Source organism: Tamandua tetradactyla, chromosome 7, assembly GCF_023851605.1.
Source record: "Tamandua tetradactyla isolate mTamTet1 chromosome 7, mTamTet1.pri, whole genome shotgun sequence".
In the NCBI taxonomy this organism is placed as follows: domain Eukaryota; kingdom Metazoa; phylum Chordata; class Mammalia; order Pilosa; family Myrmecophagidae; genus Tamandua; species Tamandua tetradactyla.
The window spans coordinates 94566159-94592521 of record NC_135333.1 but is presented as its reverse complement, the minus strand read 5'-3'; the positions used below and the strand labels follow the sequence as shown (position 1 = coordinate 94592521).

Below are 26363 nucleotides of genomic sequence, written 5' to 3'. Positions count from 1 at the left end.
TGGTGATGTAATGAGGGTGGGGTGTACTAGTAATCAGTATGTTTCCTTATCACTATTTACAGTCATTTAAAAACATACTGTTATTAATCCAAATCTAAATACCTTCTTTGAAATGGTCACGGTATTGTGACCTAACAAAACTTTGCTTGTATCATTAAAAATAAACATTTTTATAAAATATAGTACTTTAAATGTTTGCATCTACAAAGCCAGAGTATCCTACGCCACTTGCACTGCACTTACTAAGCCCAGAATTCATAGAAGAAAATACCACAAAATCTTGCCCAAAATAACCATATGTCCTAGTGAAATGGACAGAGCTTTCAATTGCCTTTTTTGTTTTGTTCATTTCTTAATGTTTTGCTTAATACAAAACATGTCCTAATGCAAAAGTGGATTCATCAAAAGTTCTGTTGTCTCCAGTAGTTTGGTGGGTGGAAGTTGCCACCTGAAAGAGAGACTAGTATTTCCAGTCCATCAAATCCTTCCTCTGCTTTACATATGGACAGTAATTGAAACCAGTAAACTTCTCAGTCAGATGCATTTTGCTGTAAAAAAGTGCTGAGTCACCTTTAAAAATCTTTATCATAACTAATTACTTGTTTTATTTTTCAGAATCATCATTTTTAGGAGAAAATACAGATGAAATATGTAAATGTCCATATTCCTTCGATCAGACAACAGTATTATTTCTTAAGCAGTTGATTTTTAAATGGTAACTGAATATTCCATCATGACTAATCTATTTTAATCAAAGATCTTCTTAATGTCATGTATGTACAATATGTAAATATCCCTATAAATTTGTAAACACGTTTTGTGTCATGCTATTTTGAAACTTTAGCTACTTTGTCTACAGAAGTTCCTTCAATAAAAGGGATGTGTATACAAACATTTAAAAGGAAATGTTTCATGCAACTATAACCCATACCAAACTTTAAAATCTGTTCTATAACTACTTGTTAAAATGTACTTGGAAATTTACTGCTTTTTGGTATATATTTCACAGTAAAAAACATTAAAACAAAAACAAGCAAAGGGGAATGTTTGCCAAGGGGGTGAATGACAATATTAGAAATGAAAAATGCTAGTGATCATACAACATACAAATATTCTTTGAAATACTGGAATTCTAAATGAGTGGCTTGGTCCTGGAGCTGCCTGTTCATCTTGGACATTGCCATCTCCTCTGAATTTCCTGTGATCAGTAAGCCCTCAAACTTCATCGCCTCTGTTCCCTGTATGAATTCGGCTGAGACCCTGATTTTTTTTACATGTCAACCTGAAATTCAGGTTTTGGCCTCCAGTATAACACAAGTGTCATTATAATATGAAGCATTGCTGATGGGCACTGGCTTGGAAGACCAGGCCTCTGGTTCCATGAGTTAACTCAAATGCTTTGTCATATGAGAAATTCTAGTCATTTTAAATAACAATGTAAAATCCTGTCATAGTACAATTTTGGCAAAAGTGAAAAATGTTGGATGGCCTTTCAAAAGCTGGACAGTGAAAAATATATTGGACAAAATGTGGGCTGTTGTTTGAATTATGACAATGCTGTTTCTCAGAAGAAGGTTGGTGGTGCATTCTTCATGTGTCCACCTTACCATCAGTGTCATCTTATGGCAAGAAAGAAGGATATGGAGCAATGCATTTTACGTTCACATACGTAGTATTCATATCTACATAATGCTCCCCAATGAAAGTGGAGAATATTGCTGATATCCTGGAGACCAGTTCAGGAAATGATGGATGCATTTCAGCTTTAGGGTGCCAGCCTTTTAGCACGTTTCATAAAGGGATCTGGGTAGTATTCAGGCTGTAAGAGCCTTCTGCCTTGGTAAGTAAACTGTGATATCAAAAGGTGTTTACATCAGAATAAGGTAGCACTTCTCTTATCATCAGTTCCCAGAGAAGCACACCAAAGGACCACACATCTGACTTGGTGGTAAACTTCTGAGTTTGCAGATTTTCCAAAGCCATCCACTTCACTGACAGTTTGGCACTTGTTTTGTTGTGTACACCCTAATATACTTTATCATATATATCTCTGCTAAGACCAAAGTCTGCTACCTTAACAGTGAATTTTTCATCGAGCATACAGTTACTTGCAGTCAAATCTCTGTGGACAGACTTTTTGCTTGTGAGATATTTCGTGCCTTTGGCACTTGAAGACCAAAGTCAATGAGATCCTTTAGTTTGGTTACTATGAATCTCATTTCTAATGAAATTTCAAAGATCTCCGTGTTTCATGAATGATAGGACCACCAGAGGAGACTCCTCACTTGGAAGGCAGATTCCCAAGAGTGAGAGAACACTGAAGTGACCAAAGTCTTTCATGATGATCCATTTGGTTGGAAACTGGGAAACTTCTGTATGAGTGTTTCTATTCAAAGATTTCACAGTCCAGTGAATTTTCTTCTCATTCTTGTCCAACATATTCCCGTGATATACATACCCAAAATGTCCTCTTCCATTGACTTCATTGAAATGCATAAACAGGCTACTGGACCCAATCCCTACATGTCTGACTTCTTGGACCAACTCTGTATTTAGAATACTGAGGATAGGATTTTGCAGTAATGGACCAGATACATCAGAGTCCCCACTAGTTAGAATGGGGGAGAGATGAGTCAGAGGATACTACACTTGTCTGCATGATCGATTCTGAGAAGAGTTAGGAAATTGGTCTTCTGGAAAAGTAGCTTGATAGTCTACAGATTCATTTGAAACCATTTCTGTAGTTGGGCTTATGCTTTGGGCACTTAGAAGCTTATCTGAATGAGGAGTGTGTACTCTTTTTTTTTACTATAACAGTTTTATTGAGTTATAATTGACACAACATATAATCTGTCTATTTAAAATGGATTTTTGTATATTCACACAGTTGTGCAACCGTCACCACAACCAACTTTATAATGTTTTCATCACCCCAAAAGAACGCCATAACCAACAGCAGTCACTACCCGTTTCCACCCATCTACCCTCCCCCCCTTAAACAACCAATAATCTGCTTTCTGTCTCTTTAGGTTTGCCTGGACCTTTTATATAAATGAAATCATACAATATGTAGTCTTTTGTGTCTGGCTTCTTTCACTTAATATGATTTTTTTTCATATAAGAGCTTATATTGGTAGTGTTGAGTAGTTGGACGCATAGGTCTATACAGCCCCTTTCAATCATGTTCACTTTCAATATGATAATATTACTTATAGACCCACTAGTGAACCGCCTTCACTTCTGTCTATCCCCTTACATTTGAGTTCAACCTCATTAGTTAACCATTCACCTATCTCTAGTTTCTGTGTATCTCGAAGTCTATATTCTCTATTATAAGCCTCTGATTTTACCTTTACTATAGTCATAAAAGTAGAATCATACCGTATCTATCCTTTTGTGTCTGGCTTATTTCACTCAGCGTTATGTCCTCAAGACTAATCTGTCTTGTCACGTGCCTCAGGACATCATTTTGTCTTACTGCTGCATGATATTCCATCATATGTATATACCACATTTTGTTAATCCACTTTTCTGTTCATGAACGTTTGAATTGTCTCCATCTTTCGGCAATCATGAATAATGCTGCTGTGAATATTGGTGTGCAAATATTTGTTTGTGTCATTGCTTTCAGCTCTACTGGGTACATATACCAAGTAGTGCTATTGCCGGGTCATAGGGCAACTTGATATTTAGTTTCCTAAGGAACCATCAGACTGTCTTTCATAGCAGCTGTACCATTATACATTCCCACCAGCAGTGCGTAAGTGTCCCAGTTTCTCCACATCCTCTCCAACATTTGTAGTTTCCTGTTTGTTTAATAGCAGCCATTCTTACAGGTATGAGGTTACTGATATCTCCTTGTAGTCTTGATCTGCATTTCCCTTATAGCTAATGAAAATGAACATCTCTTCATGTGCTTTATAGCCATCTGTATTTGCTCTTTAGAAAAATGCCTATTCGTATGTTTAACCCATTTTATAATTGGGCGTTTGTTCTTTTGTTGTTGAGTTGTGTGGTTTCTTTATGTATACAGATGTCAAACCATTATCCAATGTGTGATTTCCAAATATTTTTCCCATTGAGTTGGCTGCCTCTTCACCTTTTTGGCGAAGTCTTTTGAGGTGCAGAAGCATTTAATTTTGAGGAGTTCCCATTTGTCTATTTTTACTTTTGTTGTTTGTGCTTTGGGTGTAAAATTTAGGAAGTTACCTCCTATTACTAGGTGTTGAAGGTGTTTCCCTACATTTTCTTCTAGAAGCTTTATGGTATTAGTTCTTATATTTAGGTGTTTGATCCATTTTGAGTTAATTTTTATATAGGGTGCAAAGTAAGGGTCCTCTTTCATTCTTTTTGCTATTGATATCCAGTTCTCCCATGCTCATTTATTGAAAAAACTATTTTGTCCCAATTCAGTGGATTTGGGGGCCTTGTCAAAAATCAGTTGACCATAGATTTGGTGATCTATTTCTGTACTCTCGATTTGATTCAATTCGTCAATACTTCTATCTTTGTGCCAGTACCATGCTGTTTTCACCACTGTGGCTTTATAATAAGTTTTAAAATCATGAAGTGTTAATCCTCCTGTTTCGTTCTTTTTTAGGATGCTTTTAGCTATTCAGGGGTCTCTTTCCTTCCAGATGAATTTGGTAACTAGCTTTTCCAAGTCTTCAAAGTAGATTGTTAGAATTTTTATTGGTACTGCATTGAATCTGTACATCAATTTTAGTAGAATTGACATCTTAACTATATTTACCCTTCCTATCCATGAGTAGGGATTATCTTTCCACCTATTTGGATCTTCTTTGATGTCTTTTAGCAGTGTTTGCTGTTTTCTGTGTACAAGTCCTTTAGGTCCCTAGTTAAGTTCATTCCTAGATACGTGATTCTTTTATTTGCTGTTTTGAATGGAATTTTCTCCGTAATTGGCTCCTCAGTTAGACCATTGCTTATGCATAGAAACATTACTAATTTTTGTATATTAACTTTATATCCCACCACCTTGCTGAATTTATTATTTCAAGTAACTTTCTTGTAGATTTCTCAGGATTTTCCAAGTATAGAATCATGTCATCTGCAAATAATGAAAGTTTTACTTCTTCCTTTCCGATTTGGATGCTTTTATTTCTTTTTCCTGCCTGATTGCTCTAGCTAGAACTTCTAGTACAATACTGAATAATAGTGGTGACAGAAGGCATCCTTATCTCATTCCTAATCTTAGGGTGAAAACTTTCAGTGTCTCTCCATTGACTACAATGCTGGCTATCAGTTTTTCTTTTATGCCCTTTATCATAGTGGGGAAATTACCTTTGATTCCTATCTTTTGAAGTGTTTTTATCAGAAAAGGATGTCGAATTTTATCAAATGCTTTTTCAGCGTCAGTTGAGATGATCATGTGATTTTTCCCTTTTGATTTGTTAATGTGCACTGTCCCTCAACCATTTGAAATTATTATGGGCGCATTAAAATGTTCATTCATTGTATGACCAGCCATGCATTGCAGCGCATTTGTTGTGCTCTCACTTAAGGTCAAGGTACAGCTCCCATTCCCAACAAGAACTCTGGTTATCTCTAAATCAAATGTATTACTCCTTTTGAATCCATAGTCCCAGCTACAGACAGTCACCCTTGTCCCTCCATCAAGGGAAGGGATGCAATGTTTTGGAAAATCTCATAAATTGTAGGCAGACAGATCTTGGGTCCATGTGCCACTGGGACATTCCTCTGCTTGTACACATTTATCCTGGCACCAGCCATACTGTACAAAGGCAGGGATGGAGAGACACTTACTGCAGTACTGGGAGTAACCACAGCCCAAGTACTCAACAGAATCTTTGTTATTTTCTTCCCAATTAGAACCATCATGTAGCTGTTTCAGTTTAATGGCTCCTCCACAGTTGCTTCCAGAGACACAGGATGGGAATCCAGGTGAAAATTCACATGAGGGGTTGACAATCCCAGTGAGAAAACACAACCTGCATGAAATGACTCTCTAAGTCCCAAGATTAGCAATAATGAGGTCTCCTTTAATGAAGGTAGATATAGATGTTAAGAGGACTGGGTTGAATTGGCCAATGAGTAAGTCACTGTGCTGCAAAGCTGTGGTAAACTCTTTGATATTCATCACTACGCACTTAACAGCCTGATGAATTTCTCAGAAGTGTCCTATTAAAGCAGTGTTCATGGTTGGCTCAAAAGAAAAAATGCTGGCGGTATCTCACATTGTTTTTGCTGACGATCTTGTTAAAGAATTCCTTGACAGGTTTGATAGGGAATGCAAAGACAGTGGATCGATTCATTGATTCAGCAGAATCTACCTTGCTTCTTGCAGACACCGTGTAGAGAATGTCTTCGTTGGGGCTGGCACCTATCTGCTTAGCAAGATGGGTCCCAGACTTACTGACATATGCAGCCTGAAGAATATTCAATAATTCCTGTCTTGTGGATCTCTTTCTTCTCTTTTCAGTGAAAATGCACTCAAGAGGTATTTCCATGTAGGAATCCAACCTGAAGTCTACAGAACAAAGTCTGATTATTCTTGTATAAAAAGTCTTAAAATCTAGAGTTTCCCTTTGGACCGCCAGAAAAGTAAATAAAGTGGTTGCTTTTAAAGGTATGGACATACTTAATGTGATAAGAATCTTAGAACTCAGGTAAAACATCAATATAGGATGTCTGTCAGAAACTTAAAACCATCCTGTGTTTCCTTGAGCTTTCTCACTGATATTGAATGCAACAAATGATCTTCAAGGTAAGAAGAATTTATGGTATTACCCACAAAGAATTTGATGAACTGGTCCTTTTCGATCAGTAGGTCTTTGGTACCCAGGGAGCTCACCATACAGGTGGAACATTGGCTGGGCTCTTCATCTGACTGTGGGGAATACATACAACGAATCTCCAGCAATATATGTCAGCAGTATTATTGGGTGGAAGGATCTACTGCTGGCAGATTCCTCTGTTGATACTACCAATAGCTAATGAGTTGGTCATCATAGTATGTGTCAACAAGAGAGCCATGTTGATGTTATCTCTCCAAGTGCTACCTGATAAATTGGCTTTGCTGCTGCATTCCTGACATGGGAAACAATCTGGGTGTTCCACCACAGGCTCGTTCTTGTACTCAGCAACCTTCTGAAGATCTTTATTATTTAATACATGAATGTTAATGACAGCTAGTAAATGTGATGCTTGTATAAAGCATTCTGGATGGGTGTTTCTGCAGTGAAGTTGGGAAGTACATTCATCTTGGACTTTGCTAGTGCCTCTTTGCACTCCCCGTTGCTCTTTTGCCCTAAGGTAAACAAGGAGGACAAGAATGCCAGGAGCAGGCACACAAATATAAGAATCATTTGTGCCCCGGAAGAAGTAAATGGCTAGGACGATTATCTGATGACAGCATTGGTAAAAACTTCTCAACACTTATTAAGCCATAAATATGCAAATCAAAGAAGCCAAACAAACTCTAAATAGAATAAATCCAAACAGACCCACTCCAAGACACATACTAATCAGACTGACAAATGCTGAAGAGAAGCACAAAGTCCTGAAAACATCAAGAGAAAAGCAATTCACCACACACAAGGGATCATGTAAGATTAAATTCAGACTTCTTAACAGGCACCATGGAGGCAAGAAAGCAGTGGCGTGGTATATTTAAGATTCAGAAAGAGAAAAAAATCCAGCCGAGAATTCTGTATCCAGCAAAGTTGCCCTTCAAAACTTAGTGAGAGATTAATATTTTCACAGACAAACAAATGCCGAGAGAAACTGTTAACAAGAGACCTGCCCTGCAAGAAATACTAAAGGCAGGCCTGTAGGCTGAAAAAAAAAAAAAAAAAAAAAAGACAGGAGAAAGTTCTGGAGGAGGGCACAAAACTGAAGAATATCAGTTAGGATAGCTTAAAAGATAATGAGAAAGAGGGAAAATATACATATCTAACAAATAAAGACCAAAGAATAAGATGATAGAGTGCCTTTACAGTGATAACTTTGAATGTAAAAGGACTAAACTCACCAATTAAAAGCTGCAGATTGGCAGAGTGTATTAAAAATATGAACTATATGCTGTTTACAAGAGACTCTTCTTTGATCCCAGGGAAGAATAGATTGAAAGTGAAAAAAAGAATGGAAAAAGATGTTCTACACAAGTTATAACCAAAAGAATGTAGAAATAGCTATACTAATATCAGACAAAGTAGACTTTAAATGCAAAGATGTCATAAAAGACAAAAAAGGCACTACATATCAATAAAAAGGACAATTCACCAAGAAAAAATGACAGTCAAATTTTTATGCTCCCAATAAACAAGCTCCAGAGTACATGAGGCAGACACTGGTGAAACTGAAGGGAGCAGATTGGGAGCCAAGATGGTGGCTTAGCGAGGTGTGGGATTTAGTTCATCTTTCAGAGCAGCTAATAGCCAGGAACAGTAGAGAACAACTGCTGGGGCCTTGTCACTGACCGGACGCAGAATGTACATCAGTCTGGACCAGCTGGACCAGCTGCGAGCCCGCCCAGAACTGTGAGTTCCCCAAGCTGCAGTGGCAGGCACCAAAGGCTGCTTCCCGGAGGGGAAAGGAAAGAGACTTTGCCAGCAGCAGGGGCTGAGAAAACCAAGCTCCAATTGTGGAATTAATTAACATATTCTGACTACTTAAAATAGACCCCCAGCTCAACCTGGAGTAAAAGTGGAGGTCACTGGTTTTTGCCCCAGCACAGAGGGGGCAGGGCTGACAGAAAAAGGAAAAAAAAAAAACAAAACACAGAGGTTTTTTATTTATCTGAGAAAGTCTGGGCCCTAAAGGAAAGGAGGGGCACATAGGACCTGGAGATAACACAGAGCAACATACCAATTTTGCTCTTGATTGGCAAACCTGAGGAACGGGGTTCCTGCTCTGAAAAGGATTTTTCTTTTTCTTTTTTGGAGCTGTGTTTCTACAGCTTGACTGCTGTTTGGATACGGTTGCAAGGCTTCTCAGGCTCCAACTGCCCCAGGCATAGGCAGAATTGAACTTGTCTGAGAGTGTGTCTAGAGCCTGTGCCTTCCCCAGGAGAGGGGTGGGGCCCAGCTAACCTGGAATCCCTCCCTCAAGGAATTCAGACCCCAGGGCCTGGAAAAAGTGAAGCAATTAAAGCCAGCCTACAACCTCTCCTCTGTCTCAGCCACGCCCCCAGCAGGAAGAGTCTGCTGAAATTAAAGGTACTGCATCACCTTATGCTGCTGGGACCTGCAGGCAGAAAATGCCACATACTGGGCAGGATAGGGAAAACGCAGTCGAGAGATTTCATAGGAAAGCCTTTCAAACTACTGGGCCTCACCCTCGGAAACTGATGCAGGTAACTCTTTCCTACTGAGAGGAGGACAGGTTTGGTCTGGGAAAATCTACCTGGGGTCTATATCTAACTAGACCCTCCAAAGAGGGGTTGGGTAGGGAAGGCACTATACAGGCAGGGCAAGAAACAAAAAAACAAGAACTGAAAAATTCTGATCTGCTAAACAAAACCTAAGTTTTAGAGGACTAGAATAAGCTGAACTGAATGTCAAAGAACAGATAGACAACAAAGTCATCCAGCAAGAAAATCCTAGGTAAAAAAAGTGAAAACAATCTCTAAAATAAACTAATTGAGGTAATTAAATGCCTAGAGGCCAGCAAAAAAATAATAAGTCATACTAGGAAAATTGAAGATATGGCCCAGTCAAAGGAACAAACCAACAATTCAGATTAGATACAGGAGTTGAAACAATTCAGAATGTTCAAGCAGGCATGGAAAACCTCATCAAAAATCAAATAAATGATTTGAAGGAGGGTATATAGAGGCAAGGAATGACCAAAAAGAAGAAATCTAAAGTCTGAAAAAAGAAATCACATAACTTATGGGAATGAAAGACACAATAGAAGACATGAAAAAAAAAAAACCCAGTAGAAACCTACAATGTTAGATTTCGAGAGGCAGAAGTTAGGATTAGTGAATTGGAGGACAGAACATATGAAATCCAACAATCATGGATGGAAAAATATGAGCAGGAACTCAGGGGATTGAATGACAGCATGAAGTGCACAAATATACGTATTGTGGGTGTCCCAGAAGGTGAAGAGAAGGGAAAAGGAGGAGAAAAACTGATGGAGTAAATTATTACTGAAAATTTTCCAACTCTTATGAATGACCTAAAATTACAGATCCAAGAAGCACAGCATACCCCAAACAGAATAGATCCAAATAGATATACTCCGAGACATTTACTAATCAGAATGTCAGATGTCAAAAAGAAAGAGAGAATCTTTCTTTTTGTTCTCAGCAGGAGAACAGCAATCTATCACATATAAGGGAAGCCCAATAAGACTATGTGTAGATTTCTCAGCAAGAACCATGGAGGCGAGAAGACAGTGGGGTGATATATTTAAGTTACTAAAAGAGAAAAACTGCCAACCAAGAATTCTATATCCAGCAAAATTGTCCTTCAAAAATGGGGGGGAAATTAAAACATTTTCAGACAAAAAAATCACTGAGAGAATATGTGACCAAGAGACCAGCTCTGCAAGAAACACTAAAGGGAGCACTAGAGAAAGGCAGGAAAAGACAGAAGAGAGAGGTGTGGAGAAGAGTGTAGAAATGAAGACTATAAGTAAAGCTAAGAAGAAACATTAGATTTCGCTAAGAAGAAGCATTAGATATCACATATAAAATTCAAAAGGCAAAATGATAGAAGAAAATGTTGCCCATACGGTAATAACACTAAATGTTAATGGATTAAATTCCCCAACCAAAAGAAATAGACTGGCATTATGGATTAAAAAACAGGACCCATCTATATGCTATCTACAGGAAATGCATCTTAGAACCAAGGATAAACATAGGTTGAAAGTGAAAGGTTGGGAAAAGATATTTCATGCAAATAACAATCAGAAAAGAGCAGGAGTCGCTATACTAATATCCAACAAATTAGACATCAAATGTAAAACAGTTAAAAGAGACAAAGAAGGACACTGTGTATTAATAAAAGGAACAACTCAACAAAAAGATGTAACAATCATAAATATTTATGCACTGAGCCAAAATGCTCCAAAATACATGGGGCAAACAATGAAAAGAAAAATAGACACATCTACCATAATAGTTAGAGACTTCAATTCCCCACTCTCATCAATGGCCAGAACATCTAGACAGAGGATCAATACAGAAACAGAGAATTTCAATAATACAATAAATGAGCTAGATTTGACAGACATTTATAGAACATTACCCCCACAATAGCAGGATACACCTTTTTCTCAGTGTTCATGGATCATTCTCAAGGATAGACTACAAACTGGGTCATAAAGCAAGTCTCAATAAATTTTAAAAGATTGAAATCATACAAAACACTTTCTCAGATCATAAAGGAATGAAGTTGGAAATCAATAATAGGCAGAGTGCCAGAAAATTCCCAGGTATGTGGAGGCTCAACAACACACTCTTCAACCAGAGGGTCAAGGAAGAAATTACAAGAGAAATCAGTAAATATCTTGAGGCAAATGAAAATGAAAACACATCAGCATTTATAGGATGCAGCAAAGGCAGTGCTAAGAGGGAAATTTATTGCCCTGAATGCCTATATCAACAAGAAGAAAGAGCAGAATTCGAGGAATTAACTGTCCACTTGGAAGAACTAGAGAAGAACAACAAACTAACCCCAAAGCAAGCAAAAGGGAATAAATAATGAAGATAAGAGCAGAAATAAATGAAATTGAGATCCTGAAAACAATCAATAAAATCAACAAAACCAGAAGTTGGTTTTATGAGAAAATCAGTAAGATTGATAGACCCTTAGCAAGGTTGACAAAAAGGAGAAAGAGGATGCAAATAAATAAAATCAGAAATGGAAGAGGAGACATACCCACAGACGTCGCAGAAATATAGGAAGTAATGAGAGAATACTATGAACAACTTTATGCTAATAAACTAGACAACGTAGATGAAATGAACAACTTCCTAGAAAGGCATGAGCAACCAACATTGACTCAAGAAGAAATAGACGACCTCAACAAACCAATCACAAGTAAAGAAATTGAATCAGTCATTAAGAAGCTCCTCCAAAAGAAAAGTCAAGGACCAGATGGCTTCACATGTGAACTCTACCAAACATTCAAGAAAGAATTAGTACAAACCCTGCTCACACTCTTCAAAAAAAAGAATTGAAGATGAGGGAAAGCTACCTACCTCGTTCTATGAAGCCAACATCACCCTCATATCAAAGCAACACAAAGATATTATGAAAAAAGAAAACTACAGACCAATCTCTCTAATAAATATAGATGCAAAAATCCTCGACAAAATTCTTGCAAATTGAATCCAGCAGCACATTAAAAGAATTACATACGATGACCAAGAAGGATTCATCCCAGGCATGCAAGGATGATTCAACATAAGAAAATCAATTAATGTAATGCATCATATCAACAAATCAAAGCAGACAAACCACATGATCATCTCGATCAATGCCAAAAAAGGCATTTGACAAAATTCACATCCTTTCTTGCTGAAAACACTTCAAAGGTTAGGAATAGAAGGGAACTTCCTCAACATGTCAAAGGGAATATATGAAAAACCTGCAGCTAACATCATCCACAATGGGAAAAAACTGAAACTTTCCCCCTAAGATCAGTAACAAGACAAGGATATCCACTATCACCATTGTTATTCACTGTTGTGTTCAAATTTCTAGCCAGAGCAATTAGACAAAAGAAAAATATAAGGCATCATATTTGGAAAGGAAGAAGTAAAACTCTCACTGTTTGCAGATGATATGATACTATATGTTAAAAACCCCCAAAAATCCCCAGGAAAAAGTACTGGATCTAATAAATGAGTACAGCAAAGTGACAGGTTACAAGATCAACACTCAAAAATCTGTAGCATTTCTATACACTAGTAATGAACAATCTGAGGGGGAAATCAAGAGAAAAATTCCATTTATAATTACAATGAAAAGAATAAAATACTTAGGAATAAATTTAACTAAAGAGACAAAAGACGTATACAAAGAAAACTACAAGAAATTGTTAAAAGAAATCACAGAAGACTTAAATAGATGGAAGGGCATACCATGTTCATGGATTGCAAGACTAAATATAGTTAAGATATTAAGTCAGTTCTACCCAAATTGATTTACAGATTCAATGCAATACCAATTAAAATCCCCAAAACTTACTTTGCAGAAATAGAAAAACCAATAACCAAATTTATCTGGAAGGGCAGGGTGTCCCAAATAGCTAAAAATATCCTGAGAAAGAAAAGTGAACCTGGAGGTCTCATGCTACCTGACTTTGAGGCATATTACAAAACTACAGTGGTCAAAACAGCATGGTACTGGTATAAAGATAGATATACTGACCAATGGATAGAGTACTCAGCTATAGACCCTCTCATCTATAGACAATTGATTTTTGATAACGCAGTCAAGACAACTTACCAGGACAGAACAGTCTCTTCAATAAATGGTGCCTAGAGAACTGGCTATCCACATGCAAAAGAATGAAAGAGGATCCATATCTCACACCCTATACAAAAAATAACTCAAAATGGATCAAAGACCTAAACATTAGATCTAAGACCATAAACGTGTTAGAAGAAAATGTAGGGAGATATCTTATAATAGGAGATAGTTTCCTAGACCTTACACCCAAAGCACGAGTACTGAAGAAAGAAAGAGATGGGAACGCCTCAAAATTAAACACTTTTGCACATCAAAGAACTTCATCAAGAAAGTAAAAAAGATTGCCTACACAATGGGAGAAAATATTTGGGAACAATGTATCAGATAAAGTTCTAGTATCTAGAATATATAAAGAGATTGTTCAACTCAACAACAAAAAGACATACAACCCGATTACAAAATGGGCAAAGGACTTGAACAGACAGTTCTCAAAAAGAGAAAATACAAATGGCCAAAAGGCACATGAAACAATGCTCATCTTCCCTGGCTATTAGGGAAATGCAAATCAAAACCACAATGAGATATCATCTCACACCCACCACAGTGACCATTATCAGTAAAACAGAAATGACAGTGCTGGAGAGGATGTGGAGAAAGAGGCGCACTTATCCACTGTTGGTGGGAATGTCATGGTACAACCACTGTGGAAGGCCGTTTGATGGTTCCTCAGGAAGCTAAGTATAGAATTGCCATATGACCCAGCAATACCATTGCTAGGTATCTACTCAGAGGACACAAGGGCAAGAATGCAAATGGACATTTGCACACCAATGTTTATAGCAGCATTATTTACAATTGCCAAGAGATGGAAACAGCCCAAATGTCCATCAACAGACGAATGGCTACACAAGCTGTGGTATATACATATGATAGAATATTATGCAACTGTAAGACAGAATCAAGTTATGAAGTATGTAACAATATGGATGGACCTTAAGGACATTATGCTGAGTGAGATTAGCCTGAAAGAAAAGGACAAATACTGTATGATCTCACTGATATGAACTGACATTAGTGAATGAACTTGCAGAATTTCAGTTGGTAACAGAGACCACAGAATATAGAAATAGAGTAGATATTGGGCAATTGGAGCTGAAGGGATACAGATTGTGCAACAGGACTGAATGTAAAAATTCAGAAACGGATAGCACAATGCAATCAAACTGTAATACAGTAATGTTAGAACACTGAGTGAAGCTGAGAATGATAGAGGGAGGAAGTCTGGGGGCACAAATGAAATCAGAAGAAAGATAGACAATAAAGACTGAGATGGTATAATCTAGGAATGCCTAGAGTGTATAATGATAGTGACTAAATGTACAAATTAAGTGTTTTTGCATGAGGAAGAACAAAGGAATGTCAGTACTTCAGGGTGTTGAAAATAGATGGTGACTAATATTTTCAAACGTTAACTCATTTGTAAGACTAAGCAAAAAATGTTTATTTGGTACAAAAAATACATTTTATCTAGTGCATTTCCTAATGTAACTTATGTGGACACCTTAATTGAACACCGTAATATTTAGAACCTTGAGTAGGGCAAGAGAACTTCTTCTGTTGCTCAGATGTGACCTCTCCCTCTCAGCCTACACAACAAGCAAACTCATTGCCCTCCCCCTCTCTACATGTGACATGACTCCCAGAGGTGTGGACCTTCCTGGCTACATATGACAGAAATCCTAGAGTGAGCTGGGACTCAACATCAAGGAATTGAGAAAACCTTCTCTACCAGAAGGGGGAAGAGAGAAATGAGACAAAATACAGTGTCAATGACTGGGAGATTCCAAACAGAATGGAGAGGTTGTCCTAGAGGTTATTCTTATGCATTAAATAGATATCACCTGTTTAGTTAAGGTGTGATGGAGAGGCTGGAGGGAAGTGCCTGAAAATGTAGAGCTGTGTTCCGGTAGCCATGTTTCTTGAAGATGATTGCATAGTAATATAGCTTTCTCAGTGTGACTGTGTGCCTGTGAAAACCTTGTGCCTGATGCTCCTTTTATCTACCTTATGGAGAGATGAGTAAATCATACGGGTTAAAAATAAATAAATAATAAGGGGAACAAATGTTAAAATAAATTTAGTAGATTGAAATGCTAGTCATCAATGAAAGGGAGGGGTAAGGGATATGGTATGTATGATTTTTTTTCTGTTTTCTTTTTTATATCTTTTTCTTAATTGATGCAAATGTTCTAAGAAATGATCATGATGATGAATGTACAACTATGTGATGGAACAACAACAAAAAAAAACTGAAGGGAGCCATAGACATTTCAACAATAATAGTGGCAGACTTCAATACACTACTCTCTTCTATAGATAGAACAACCAAACAGAGGAGCAATAAGAAAATAGAGAACCGAAAATGTATTAAAGGAACTAGACCCAACAGACATATATAAATTGTTGTGCCCCAAAACAGCAGGATGTACATTCTTTTCTAGTACTCATATAACATTCTGTAGGATAGATCATATGCTGGGGCACAGAACAGGTCTTAGCAAATTTTAAAATATTGAAATTATTGAAAACACTTTTTTTGATCACAGTAGAATGAAGCTGCAAATCAATATCCACCAAAGAAACAAATATCATAAAAATATGAAGATTAAATAGCACACTCTTTAAACAATCAGTGGATCAAAGAAGGAATTGTAAGAGAAATCAGTATTTATCTGGAAATGAATGAAAATGAAAATACAACATATCAGGACTGTGGGATGCGGCGAAGGCAGAACTGTGAGGGAAAAATTTATTGCCCTAAATTCCTTTTTTAAAAAAGAAAAAAAGAACAAAAATCCAGAACTTAACTGCTCACCTGGAGGAGCTAGACAGAGAGCAAACCTACCCCAAATCAAATAGAAGGAGAGAAATAATAAAGACTAAAGCAGAAAGAAATGAATTGGAGAAGAAAAAAATAATAGAAAGAATCAATAAAACCAAAAGTTCGTTCTTTGAGAAAATCAATAAAATTGATGGGCCCTTAGGTAGGCTAACATCGAAGAAAAGAAAGAGGATACAAATAAAATCAGAAAGGTGAGGGGGTCATTACCATGGACCCTGAAGAAATAAATAGAAGCATAAGAGAATACTATGAATAACTATATGCCAACAAACTAGACAACTTAGATGAAATGGACACATTCCTAGAAATACACAAACAAACTACACTGAAGAAATAGAAGACCTCAACAAATCAATTGTAAGTAAAGAGATCAATCAGTTATCAAAAGTCTTTCTGCAGTTAGGCTAAGCCTATTTAAAATTAGGCCTAAGAGTCACCCCCAGAGAACTTCTTTTATTGTTCAAATATGTCTTCTCTCTGTAAGCCTACACGGCTAGTAAAATCACTGCCTTCCCTGCCCCTCTCCCCCTTCCCCCCATGTGGGACAAGACTCCCAGGGGATACATCTCCCTGGCAGCGTGGGACAGAAATCAAATGAGCTGGGACCTGGCATCAAGGTGTTGAGAAAACCTTTTTGACCAAAAGGGGGAAGAAAAAATGAGAAAAAATAAAATGTCAATGATTGGAAGAATCAAGAGGTTATCCTGGAGTTTATTCTTACACATTATTTAGATATCCCCTTTTTAGTTTATGGTGTATTTGGAGTGGCTAGAGGGAAGCACCTGAAACCGTAGAGCTGTGTTATAGTAGTCTTGTTTCTTGAAGTTAATTGTATAATGATACAGCTTTTACGATGTGACTGTGTGATTGTGCAAACCTTGTGTCTGATGCTTCTTTTATCTAGGGTATGGACAGATGAGTAAAAAATAGGGACAAAAATAAACAAATAATAGGGGAAATAAAGGTTTAAATTGAGTAGATTGAAATACTGGTGGTCAATGAGAGGGAGGGGTAAGGGGTATGGTATGTATGAGGTTTTTTTTTATTTTTCTGGAGTGATACAAATGTAATATGGTAATGAATGTACATCTATGTGATAATATTTTGAGCCATTGATTGTACACCATGTATGGAATGTTTGTATGTTCAGAATGTTTGTATGTTTGTATGTTACGTTTATCAATAATGATTTAAAAAAAAAAAAGTCTTCCTACAAAGGAAAGCTCAGGCCAAATGGCTTCACAGGGGAATTTTACCAGACATTCCACAGAGAATACCATGTGTACCCAAACTCTTCCAAAAGATTGAGGAAAAAGAAACACTTTGTAACTCATTCTTTGAAGCTAACATCACTCTAGTACCAAAACCAGATAAAGATACTACAAGAAAGGAAAATTACGGGCCAATCTCCCTAATGAATATAGATGCAAAAATTATCAATACAATACTTGCAAATTGAGTCTAACCGCATATTAAAAAGAATTCAATATGGGGTTTATTCCCAGCATGCAAGGGTGGTTCAACATATGAAAATAGTACAACGTATTAACAAATCCAAAGAGAAAAATCATGATTATCTTGATGAATGTTGAAAAAGCATTTGACAGAGTTCAGCATCCTTTTCTGATAAAAATGCTTCAATGGATAGGAATCGAAGGAGACTTCCTCAATATGATAAAAACCCACAGCCAGCATAATACTCAGCAGTGAGAGGCTGAAAGCCTTTCCCTTGAGATTGGGAATGAGACAAGGATGCACACTGTCAACACTATTATTCAATATTTTACTTGAACTTCTAGCTAGAGCAGTCAGGCAAGAGAAAGAAATAAAAGGCACCCAAATCATAAAGGAAGAAGTAAACCTTTCATTATTTGCAGGTGGTATGATCCTGTGCATGGAAAATCCTGAGAAATCTAATACAAAGTTTCTTGAGCTAATAAATTCGGCAAAGTGGCAGGAAACAAGATTAATGCATGCACTAAGATCAGTAATGTTTCAGTACACAAATAATGACCTAAGGAGACAATCAAGAAAAAAATACCACTCACAATAGCAACTAAAGAGTCAAATATCTAGGAATAAATGTAATAAGAAATGTAAAGGGCCTGTGCATTGAAAACTACAAAACATTGCTAAAAGAAATCAAAGCTCTAAATAGGTGAAAGACATTCTGTGTTCATGATAAGAAGGCTAAATATCTTTAAGATGTCAGTTCTACCCTAATTGATCTATAGATTCAACACAATACCAATCAAAATTCAAAAAACCTACTTTGTAGACTTGGAAAAGCTAGTTATCAAATTTATTTGGAAGGGAAAGAGACCCCAAATAGCCAGAAATATACTGAAAGAAAAAGAATGAAGTGAGAGGACTCACACTTCCTGATTTTAAAGCTCATTATAAAGCCAGAATGGTCAAAACAGCATGGTACTGGCACAAAGAATTATTGATCAATGGAATCACAGTGAGAGTTTGTAAATAGACTCCTAGATCAATGGTCAGTTTGATCTTCAACAAGGCCCCCAAATCCATTGAACTGGGACAGAATAGTCTTTTCAGTAAATGGGACTGGGAGAACTGGATAACCATACCCAAAGGAATGAAAGAGAACCCATACCTCAAACCCTTTACAAAAATTAAAATGAACAAAGAACTAAATATAAGAATCAGTACCATAAAACTTCTAGAAAAAAATATAAGGAAACATCTGAAAGACCTATAATAGGAATTAGCTTCTTAGGCCTTATACCCAAAGCATAAGCAACAAAAGAAAAAATAAGTAAGTGGGAAATCCTCAAAATCAAAAGCTTCTGTGCCTCAAAGAACTTTGTTAAAAAGGTGGAGACAGCCAACTCAATCAGAGAACATATTTGGAAAACATATATCTGATAAGGGTTTGATATCTAGTATTTATAGAGAAATCATAAAACTAAGCAACAAAAGAACAAACAACCAGTTATAAAATGGCAAAAGATATAAATAGACATTTTTTCGAAGAGGAAATACAAATGGCTAAAAAGCACGTGAAAAGATGCTCATCTTCATTATCTATAAAGGAAATGCAAATCAAAGCCACAATGAAATAGCATCTTACACCTATAAGTATAGCTACCATTAAAAAAGGAGGACACTACAAATGTTGGAGAGAATGTAGAGAAATTGTAACACTTAATACACTGCTGGTGGGAATGTATTATGTGTATAGCCACTGTGGGAGGCAGGGGCAGTTCCTCAGAAAACTAAAAATTGCATTGCCCTACGACCTTGGCAGTACCACTACTCGGTACATACTCAGAAATGCTGAAAGCAGTGTCATGAACAGACATTTGCACACCGTGTTCATAGTAGCATTATCCACAGTTGCCAAAAGATAGAGACAACCCGAGTGTCCATCAACAGATGAGTGGATAAACAAAATGTTGTTGTATATACATGTATGGAATATTATGCAGCTGTAAGATTAAATGAGGTCGTGAAACATATGACAACATGGATGAATCTTGAGGACATAATGTTGAGTGAAATAAGTCAGACACAAAAGGATAGTGTATGGTTTCACTCATATGAACCCCCTCAAAAATGTAAGCTCAGGAGTTTTAACATGTTGAAAATAGAGGATCTAGAAATAAACAGGAGCTATAGAAGGGGGAACAGTTACCTAATGTGTACAGACTAGTTAACGAGATTGGACTTAAAAGTACAGGAATGGATAGAGGTAATGATAGTTCATTAGGGGATTTATGAGTAATAGTGCCATATTGAAAGTGAACATGACTGAAAGGTTGCTTAGAGCCATGTATATTACCAATTAGTATAATTATAAATAAGTTCTTGCATGAACTACTTCAAAAGTATGAGACTTGTACAAAGGGTTAATAATAAAAGGGGTATATGGGAGAAACTATTGCATGCTCAGATCAATATTTGATAGGAATACATCACTGGTACCATAACAATACTAGGGGTAAATAATTGGGGAGTGACAAAAGTTAAGGGGATTTTTGGATTTCTCTTTTGTGTGAGTATGTTTATTTATTATTTTTCTCTTTGGAGCAGTGAAAATTGTCTAAAATTGAGAGTGATGATTTTACAGCTAAGTGAGCATACTGTGAAACATTGTTCAGTTTTGATAGACTATATGCTATATGAATTCTGCACATTAAAAATAAATAAATAAATGGATTCAAGTGGTAGAGAACATGTGGAGAAGAGAGAGGTATACCTGTGTTGGTAGGTATGCTAGTTTGCTAGCTGCTGGAATGTGATATACCAGAAATGGAATGCCTTTTAAAAGGGGGAATTTATTAAGTTGCAAGTTTACATGTTCTAGGTCTGTAAAAATATCTCTATGACCTGACAATACCACTACTTGGTATATACCCAGAAGAGCTGAAAGCCATGATACAGACATTTTCATACTGATGCTCATAGCAGCATTATTCACAATCGCCAAAAGATGGAAACAATCCAAGTGCCCATTAACAGACAAGTGGATTAACAAAATATGGTCTGTACGCACGATGTAATATTATGTAACAGTAAGACAAAATGACTTAAAGAAGCACATGACAAGATGGAATGACCCCTGAGGACATAATGCTGAGTGAAATAAGCCAGACACAAAAAGATAGATACTGTATAATTCTACTTTTATGACCACGGTAAAGGTAAAATCAGAAGCTTATAATATAGAATATAGGGTATGCTGCACTTCTTGAATTTGTAATTTTATGTCTTTTTAAGAATGGGAAAATTTCGGTGATTATTTCCTCCATTAGTTTTTCTTCCCCTCTTCCTGTCTCTTCTTCTGGGAGACCCATAACATGTATATTCATGTGCTTCATGTTGTCATTCAGTTCTCTGTGATCCTGCTCATATTTTTCTATTCTATTCTCTGTCTTTATTTTGTGTGTAGGATTTCAGATGTCCTATCCCCTGGTTCAGTAATCCTTTCTTCTGCCTCTTCAAATCTCATGTTGTAGGTCTCTGTTGGTTTTTTTAAAATTTCTTCTATTGTGCCTTTCTTTCCCCCTAAGTTCTATGATTTTGTAAACTTCTGAGTTCTTATGCTCACCAAATGTCTTTATGTCCTTCACCTCTTTGCCATATCTTCCTTAACTCATTGATTTGATTTTTTTAATGCAATTTTGCACGTCTCTCTGAACATCCTTAATTAGTTGTTTCAACTCCTGTATCTCCTTTGAAATGTTGGTTTGTTCTTTTGGGCCATATCTTCGGTTTTCCTAGTATGACTTGTTATTTTTTGTTGGCATCTAAGTATTTGATTTCTTTAATTACTTTATTCTAGAGGTCATTTTCACTCTTTTATACATACAGTTTTGTACTTAGCTTTTTTCTCTATCTCTTCTCTGTCATTCAATTTAACTTATTCTGGACCCCTAGCATAGCTTCTATTTGATCACAATTTTTCAGCTCTTGTTTTTCTGATTCTTACCCTGACCATATGGAACCTTATTTTGAGGAGGGTCTTCTCACCTATGATTGACTCCAGTCAGATTTTTCCAGAGCAGACAGGTCCACGTCTCAGGAGGAATAAATAGCCAGTATCAGGTTTCCCTGAGGGAGAGACCCAGCAGATTGTCAGACTTTCCTATGAAGCCTCTAGACTCTATCTGCTTTTCCTATCCTGCCCACCCTGTGGTGCTTGTCTGCCTGCAGCGTCCCACTCACATAAAGTAATGTGGTGCCTTTAATTTCAGCAGCCTTTCCCTGCTAGAAGCTTGGTTGAGACAGAAGCCTAGAAGGAGGACTTAGGTCACTTCTATTTTCCACCCCCTGAGGCCTGAATTCCCTGAAATAGGGCTGCCACTTGAGCTGGCTCCTCTCCCCTTTTTGGGAGGAAGATACACCTCCCCATTTACTTGACTATTTATGTTTTCTCTCAGACATGCCTTAATTCCAGCCTTCCATGGGCAGTGCTATAGTCTGAGAGTGGTTACAGTTCTATATAATGAACTGTTAAGAAGTAAACAAAAAGGGGAGGGGGCTTTTCAGAGCTGGACCCCAGCTCCCCAGGTTTGCCAGTTAAGAGCTGGCATTGATGCATGACTCTGTGTCTCCAGGCTCTATGTGTCCCTGAAGTGTCCCCTTTTCTTGGGGTCTAGTTGTTTTCTAGTATTTTGTGCTATCCAAATCAACAAACCTCTTTTTTTTGTGTCAACCCTGTCCACTCTCTGCCAGTGAGGAAACTCCCCATTCCTTTAGTTCTTATTCCAGGTTTATCTGTGTGTAGAGCCAGTTTTCAGCAGTTGGAATTTGTTAATTCCACAGTAGGAACTTAGTTGGACTAAGTCCTTGCTACTAGTAAAGTCTGTTTCCTTTCCCATTGGGGAACCAGCCTGCCATGCCCGTGGCTTGGGAGACTTACAGTTCTCTGTGGAATCTCAGCTGTTTGCCCCATTCCAGAGTGGTATACAATGTATGTCTGGTCACTGATGGTGCCCTAACAATTGTTCTATACAGTTCTTGGCTACGTACTAACTGCTCTGGAGGACAAACTAAATTTCATAATTCACTGTGCCACCATCTTGCCCCACTCTCGGGATTGGGTCTTAATCCAAATGACTGGCTATCTTATAAATAGGAGGTATTTGGACACAGTCAGTAGAAATCAGAAACTGGAAAAATATACTAGCCAGAAGCTAGAGAAAGCCAGAGATAGAAGGCAGAAGTCAGTGGAAACCCGAGGAGCAGACACAAGGAGAGAGACATTACCTTGTGACAGGAGGCAGAGATGCACCCAAGAAACACCAAGGACCGCAAGGAGCCAGACCAGAATGCTACAGACTTCAGGGAAAATGTGTGCCTGGCTAATATCTGGTCTCTAAAACCGTGCTATTTTAGCTAACCCATTGTGTAATTTTTGTCACAGCAGCCTTGGCAAACTAAGATGTTTCTTATCTAACTACTACCTTTTTCTATGGTAAAATGCATGGAACCGTTATATAGTATTTTAGCACCTTTATGAATCAGAATTTGTAATGTTATCTGTGTGTTATGTACTAAAAGTCCTTTTTCAGTCCTCAGTTTATTCTCTTTAGAAAGGTGATTCTATTCCCTATCTAGACCGAATCTGTTTCTTATGTCAGAGAAGAAGGGTAAATTGATGCATTCAAATTTTAATATTATTTAACAATTACTATAGAGTTATTCATATGTCATTTCTTTATCCAGGTCATGAGGATAATTATCCAAAGGTTTATTGAAGTTTCAAGGCTCAGAATCTTTAGGAAAGAATTTTGGAGGTGATGTAGCTCAATCCATGAATTAAGCCTCAGAAAACTGAGACCCAAGGAAATTATAACCTGAGATCCTCTTTCAGTGTTTCCTTTTAAATTAGTACAATAATCTAGCTAGTTGTTAAAGCCAGAAACCTATAAATCATCATGAATATCTCATTTTTCCCTATCCCTCTATCTAATTTTATCATGAAATCCCATCAATTTTATCTCCTAAATAGATTTCAAGTCCATCCATTTCTCTCCCTCTCTCTTTTCCACCTCCCTAGTGCAGTACTACCATAACCTACTAATTCATTGTCTCCCATATCTATTCTGGCACTACTACAATTTGTTCTTCACACTGTAGCCAGAATGAGTTTTTCAAAGTGGGATTTTTTTATACCTGTTTTAGTTTGTTAATCTGCCAGAATACAATATACCAGAAACAGAACAGCTTTTAGAAAGGTAATTTACTAAGTTGCAAGTTTACAATTCTAAGACTGTGAAAAATTCCAAATTAAGGCACCAACAAGAGGTTACCTTCCCTCAAGAAAGGCTGACATCATCTGGAACACCTCTGTCAGCTGGGAAGGCACATTGCTGGCATCTGCTGGGTTCTTTGGCTTCTGGATACTTCAGTCAGCTGGGAAGGCACGTGGCGACGTCTGCTAGCTTTCTCTCCTAAATTTCATAAGGCTTCTCCGGGGGCATTTTCCTTCTACATCTCCAGAGGTCTCTGGCTGTATGGGATTTCTTAGCTCTGAAGTTTTTTCCAAAATGATTCCCTCTTAAAGGGTGCTAGTAAGTGACCCCACCTTGAATGGGTGGAGACACATCTCCATAGCAACCACCTAATTAAAATGTACCATCGACAATTGGATGGGGCACATCTCCATGGAGACAATAGAAAAGATCCCATCCAGCAGTATTGAATAAGGATTAAAGAACATGGCTTTTCCGGGGTATGCAATATTTTCAGATCGGCACATACCTCTCTCCCCTTTGCTTTTTTCTTCTTGACTCAATGGTTTCCCATTTTTATCGGGATGAAATATGTTATCCTAAGCATGCTCACCAGCTCTGCAAGAGCCATGTCAACCTCTCCAGCCTTGAACTTCACCTTCTTCTGTCTTTACATTACAGACACATTGGGCTTATTTCTGTTTCTGGAGTCTTCCTGCCTGTTCCACTATATGGCCTTGTATCTACTGTTTCTGCTTTCTGGAATGCTTCTTGCCTTCTCCTCCCATCCACCCCACCCCCCACCCTACTGGTCTTTGCCTCATTAGTTAATGCCTAGTCATGCCTAATTTTCTTCAAGGCCTGGTTTAAGCATCCCTCACTCAAAGAACTTTTTCACTCAGGATAGACCATGCCCCCATTTATTTTAATAAGTATTAATTGCACTGTTTTTATTTTCGTCTGAGCATTATCTCAGTTTATAGCCATGCATCATAATTGCAGTGTTTGATTAATGTTAGTATTATCCCTAAACTGTAAACTCTCTGTAAGAGTAGACATGTTTTTTTTTATCCTCTGTTCTATTTCCAGTATACAGCGCAGTAAGTGACTCTATAAATATTACCTAAGTGAGAGAAATAATTGTCTGTTAGCTTTGTGTGAAGACCTTTATGGTCTCCAAATGTGGATAGTTTAAAATTAACTTCTTACTCTGTCTTATTTCCAGGCCAGTTCCAAGTTGTCTAATATAGTTTATGGAATGGAGATACAAGGTTAGTTTCTGCTAGAAACATCAAAGCATTTGCAGGGTCCATTCAGTATTTGAGAGAGTTTGAATTGAATGAGATTCTTAAGTTTATCCTGGAAAGAATAGAATCATGGTTCATTAAAGCCACAATAGGCTGTTTAGAGCTATAGTATCTCTAATTCTAGAATTCCAAGGCTCTTTTTATGGAGTCGTACTTCCAGATATCACCCCAAAGCAAACCTATCTAGTTAATTGAAATGTGATCTTAGTAATTCTTGTCAGTTGAGGGAGTTCAAGTATTAGCAAAAATCAAGTTATTGCTTTCCACACCACCCATAAAGGGGTCCATACGACACTGTCCTGAGTTCCCGGTGTAACTTAAAGAGAAACTTTCACCATGTCCAGAGCCCTTGATGCCCTGCAGATGGAGAAAGATGTACTCACATTCCTTGCAGCAGGACCCTACTTAGGTGGCACTAATCTTGACTTCCAGGTGAAACAATACATCTACAAAAGGAAAATTCATGGCATCTACATCATAGAGCTGAAGGGAATCTGAGAGAAGTTTCTGCTGATGGCTTATGCCATTTTTGTCATTGAAATCCTGGCTGATGTCAGTGTCATATCCTCCAGGAATATTGGGCAGGGGGGCTGTGCTGAAGTGTGCTGCAGCCATGGGAGCTACTCCTATATGCAGGCCCTTCATCTCTGGAACCTTCACTAACCAGATCCAAGCAACCTTCCTGAGCCACATCACCTGGTGGCTACTGATCCCAGGACTGACTGTTGACCTCTTACAGAGATGTCTTATGTTAACCTGCCCACCTTTGCTCTGTGTCGACATTGCCATCCCATGCAACGGAAGGGAGCTCACACAGCGTGTCTGATAGAGATGCTGGCCCAGGACTTTGTATGCTGGTGTGACACTACCTCTCATGACAGCCATGGGAGTCATACTTGATCTCTACTTCTCCAGAGATCCTGAGGAGTACGAAAAGGAAGAGCAGACCGCTGCTGAAAAAGCTGAAGCCAAGGAGGAATTTTAGGATGAATGTACTGCTCTAGCTCCTGAATGCACTGCTTTTTAACCCCAGATC

The 26363-nt window shown here is 37.7% G+C and overlaps 1 protein-coding gene and 1 pseudogene across 3 annotated transcripts in view; one reads left to right on the top strand and one right to left on the bottom strand.

Annotated features, from left to right (window-relative positions):
• Positions 1-26363, top strand: part of DENND5B (DENN domain containing 5B) — a 269467-nt gene that overhangs the window by 44408 nt on the left and 198696 nt on the right. The window lies entirely within an intron of this gene.
• LOC143689913 (hepatocyte growth factor receptor pseudogene) lies at positions 1591-26221 on the bottom strand (annotated as a pseudogene).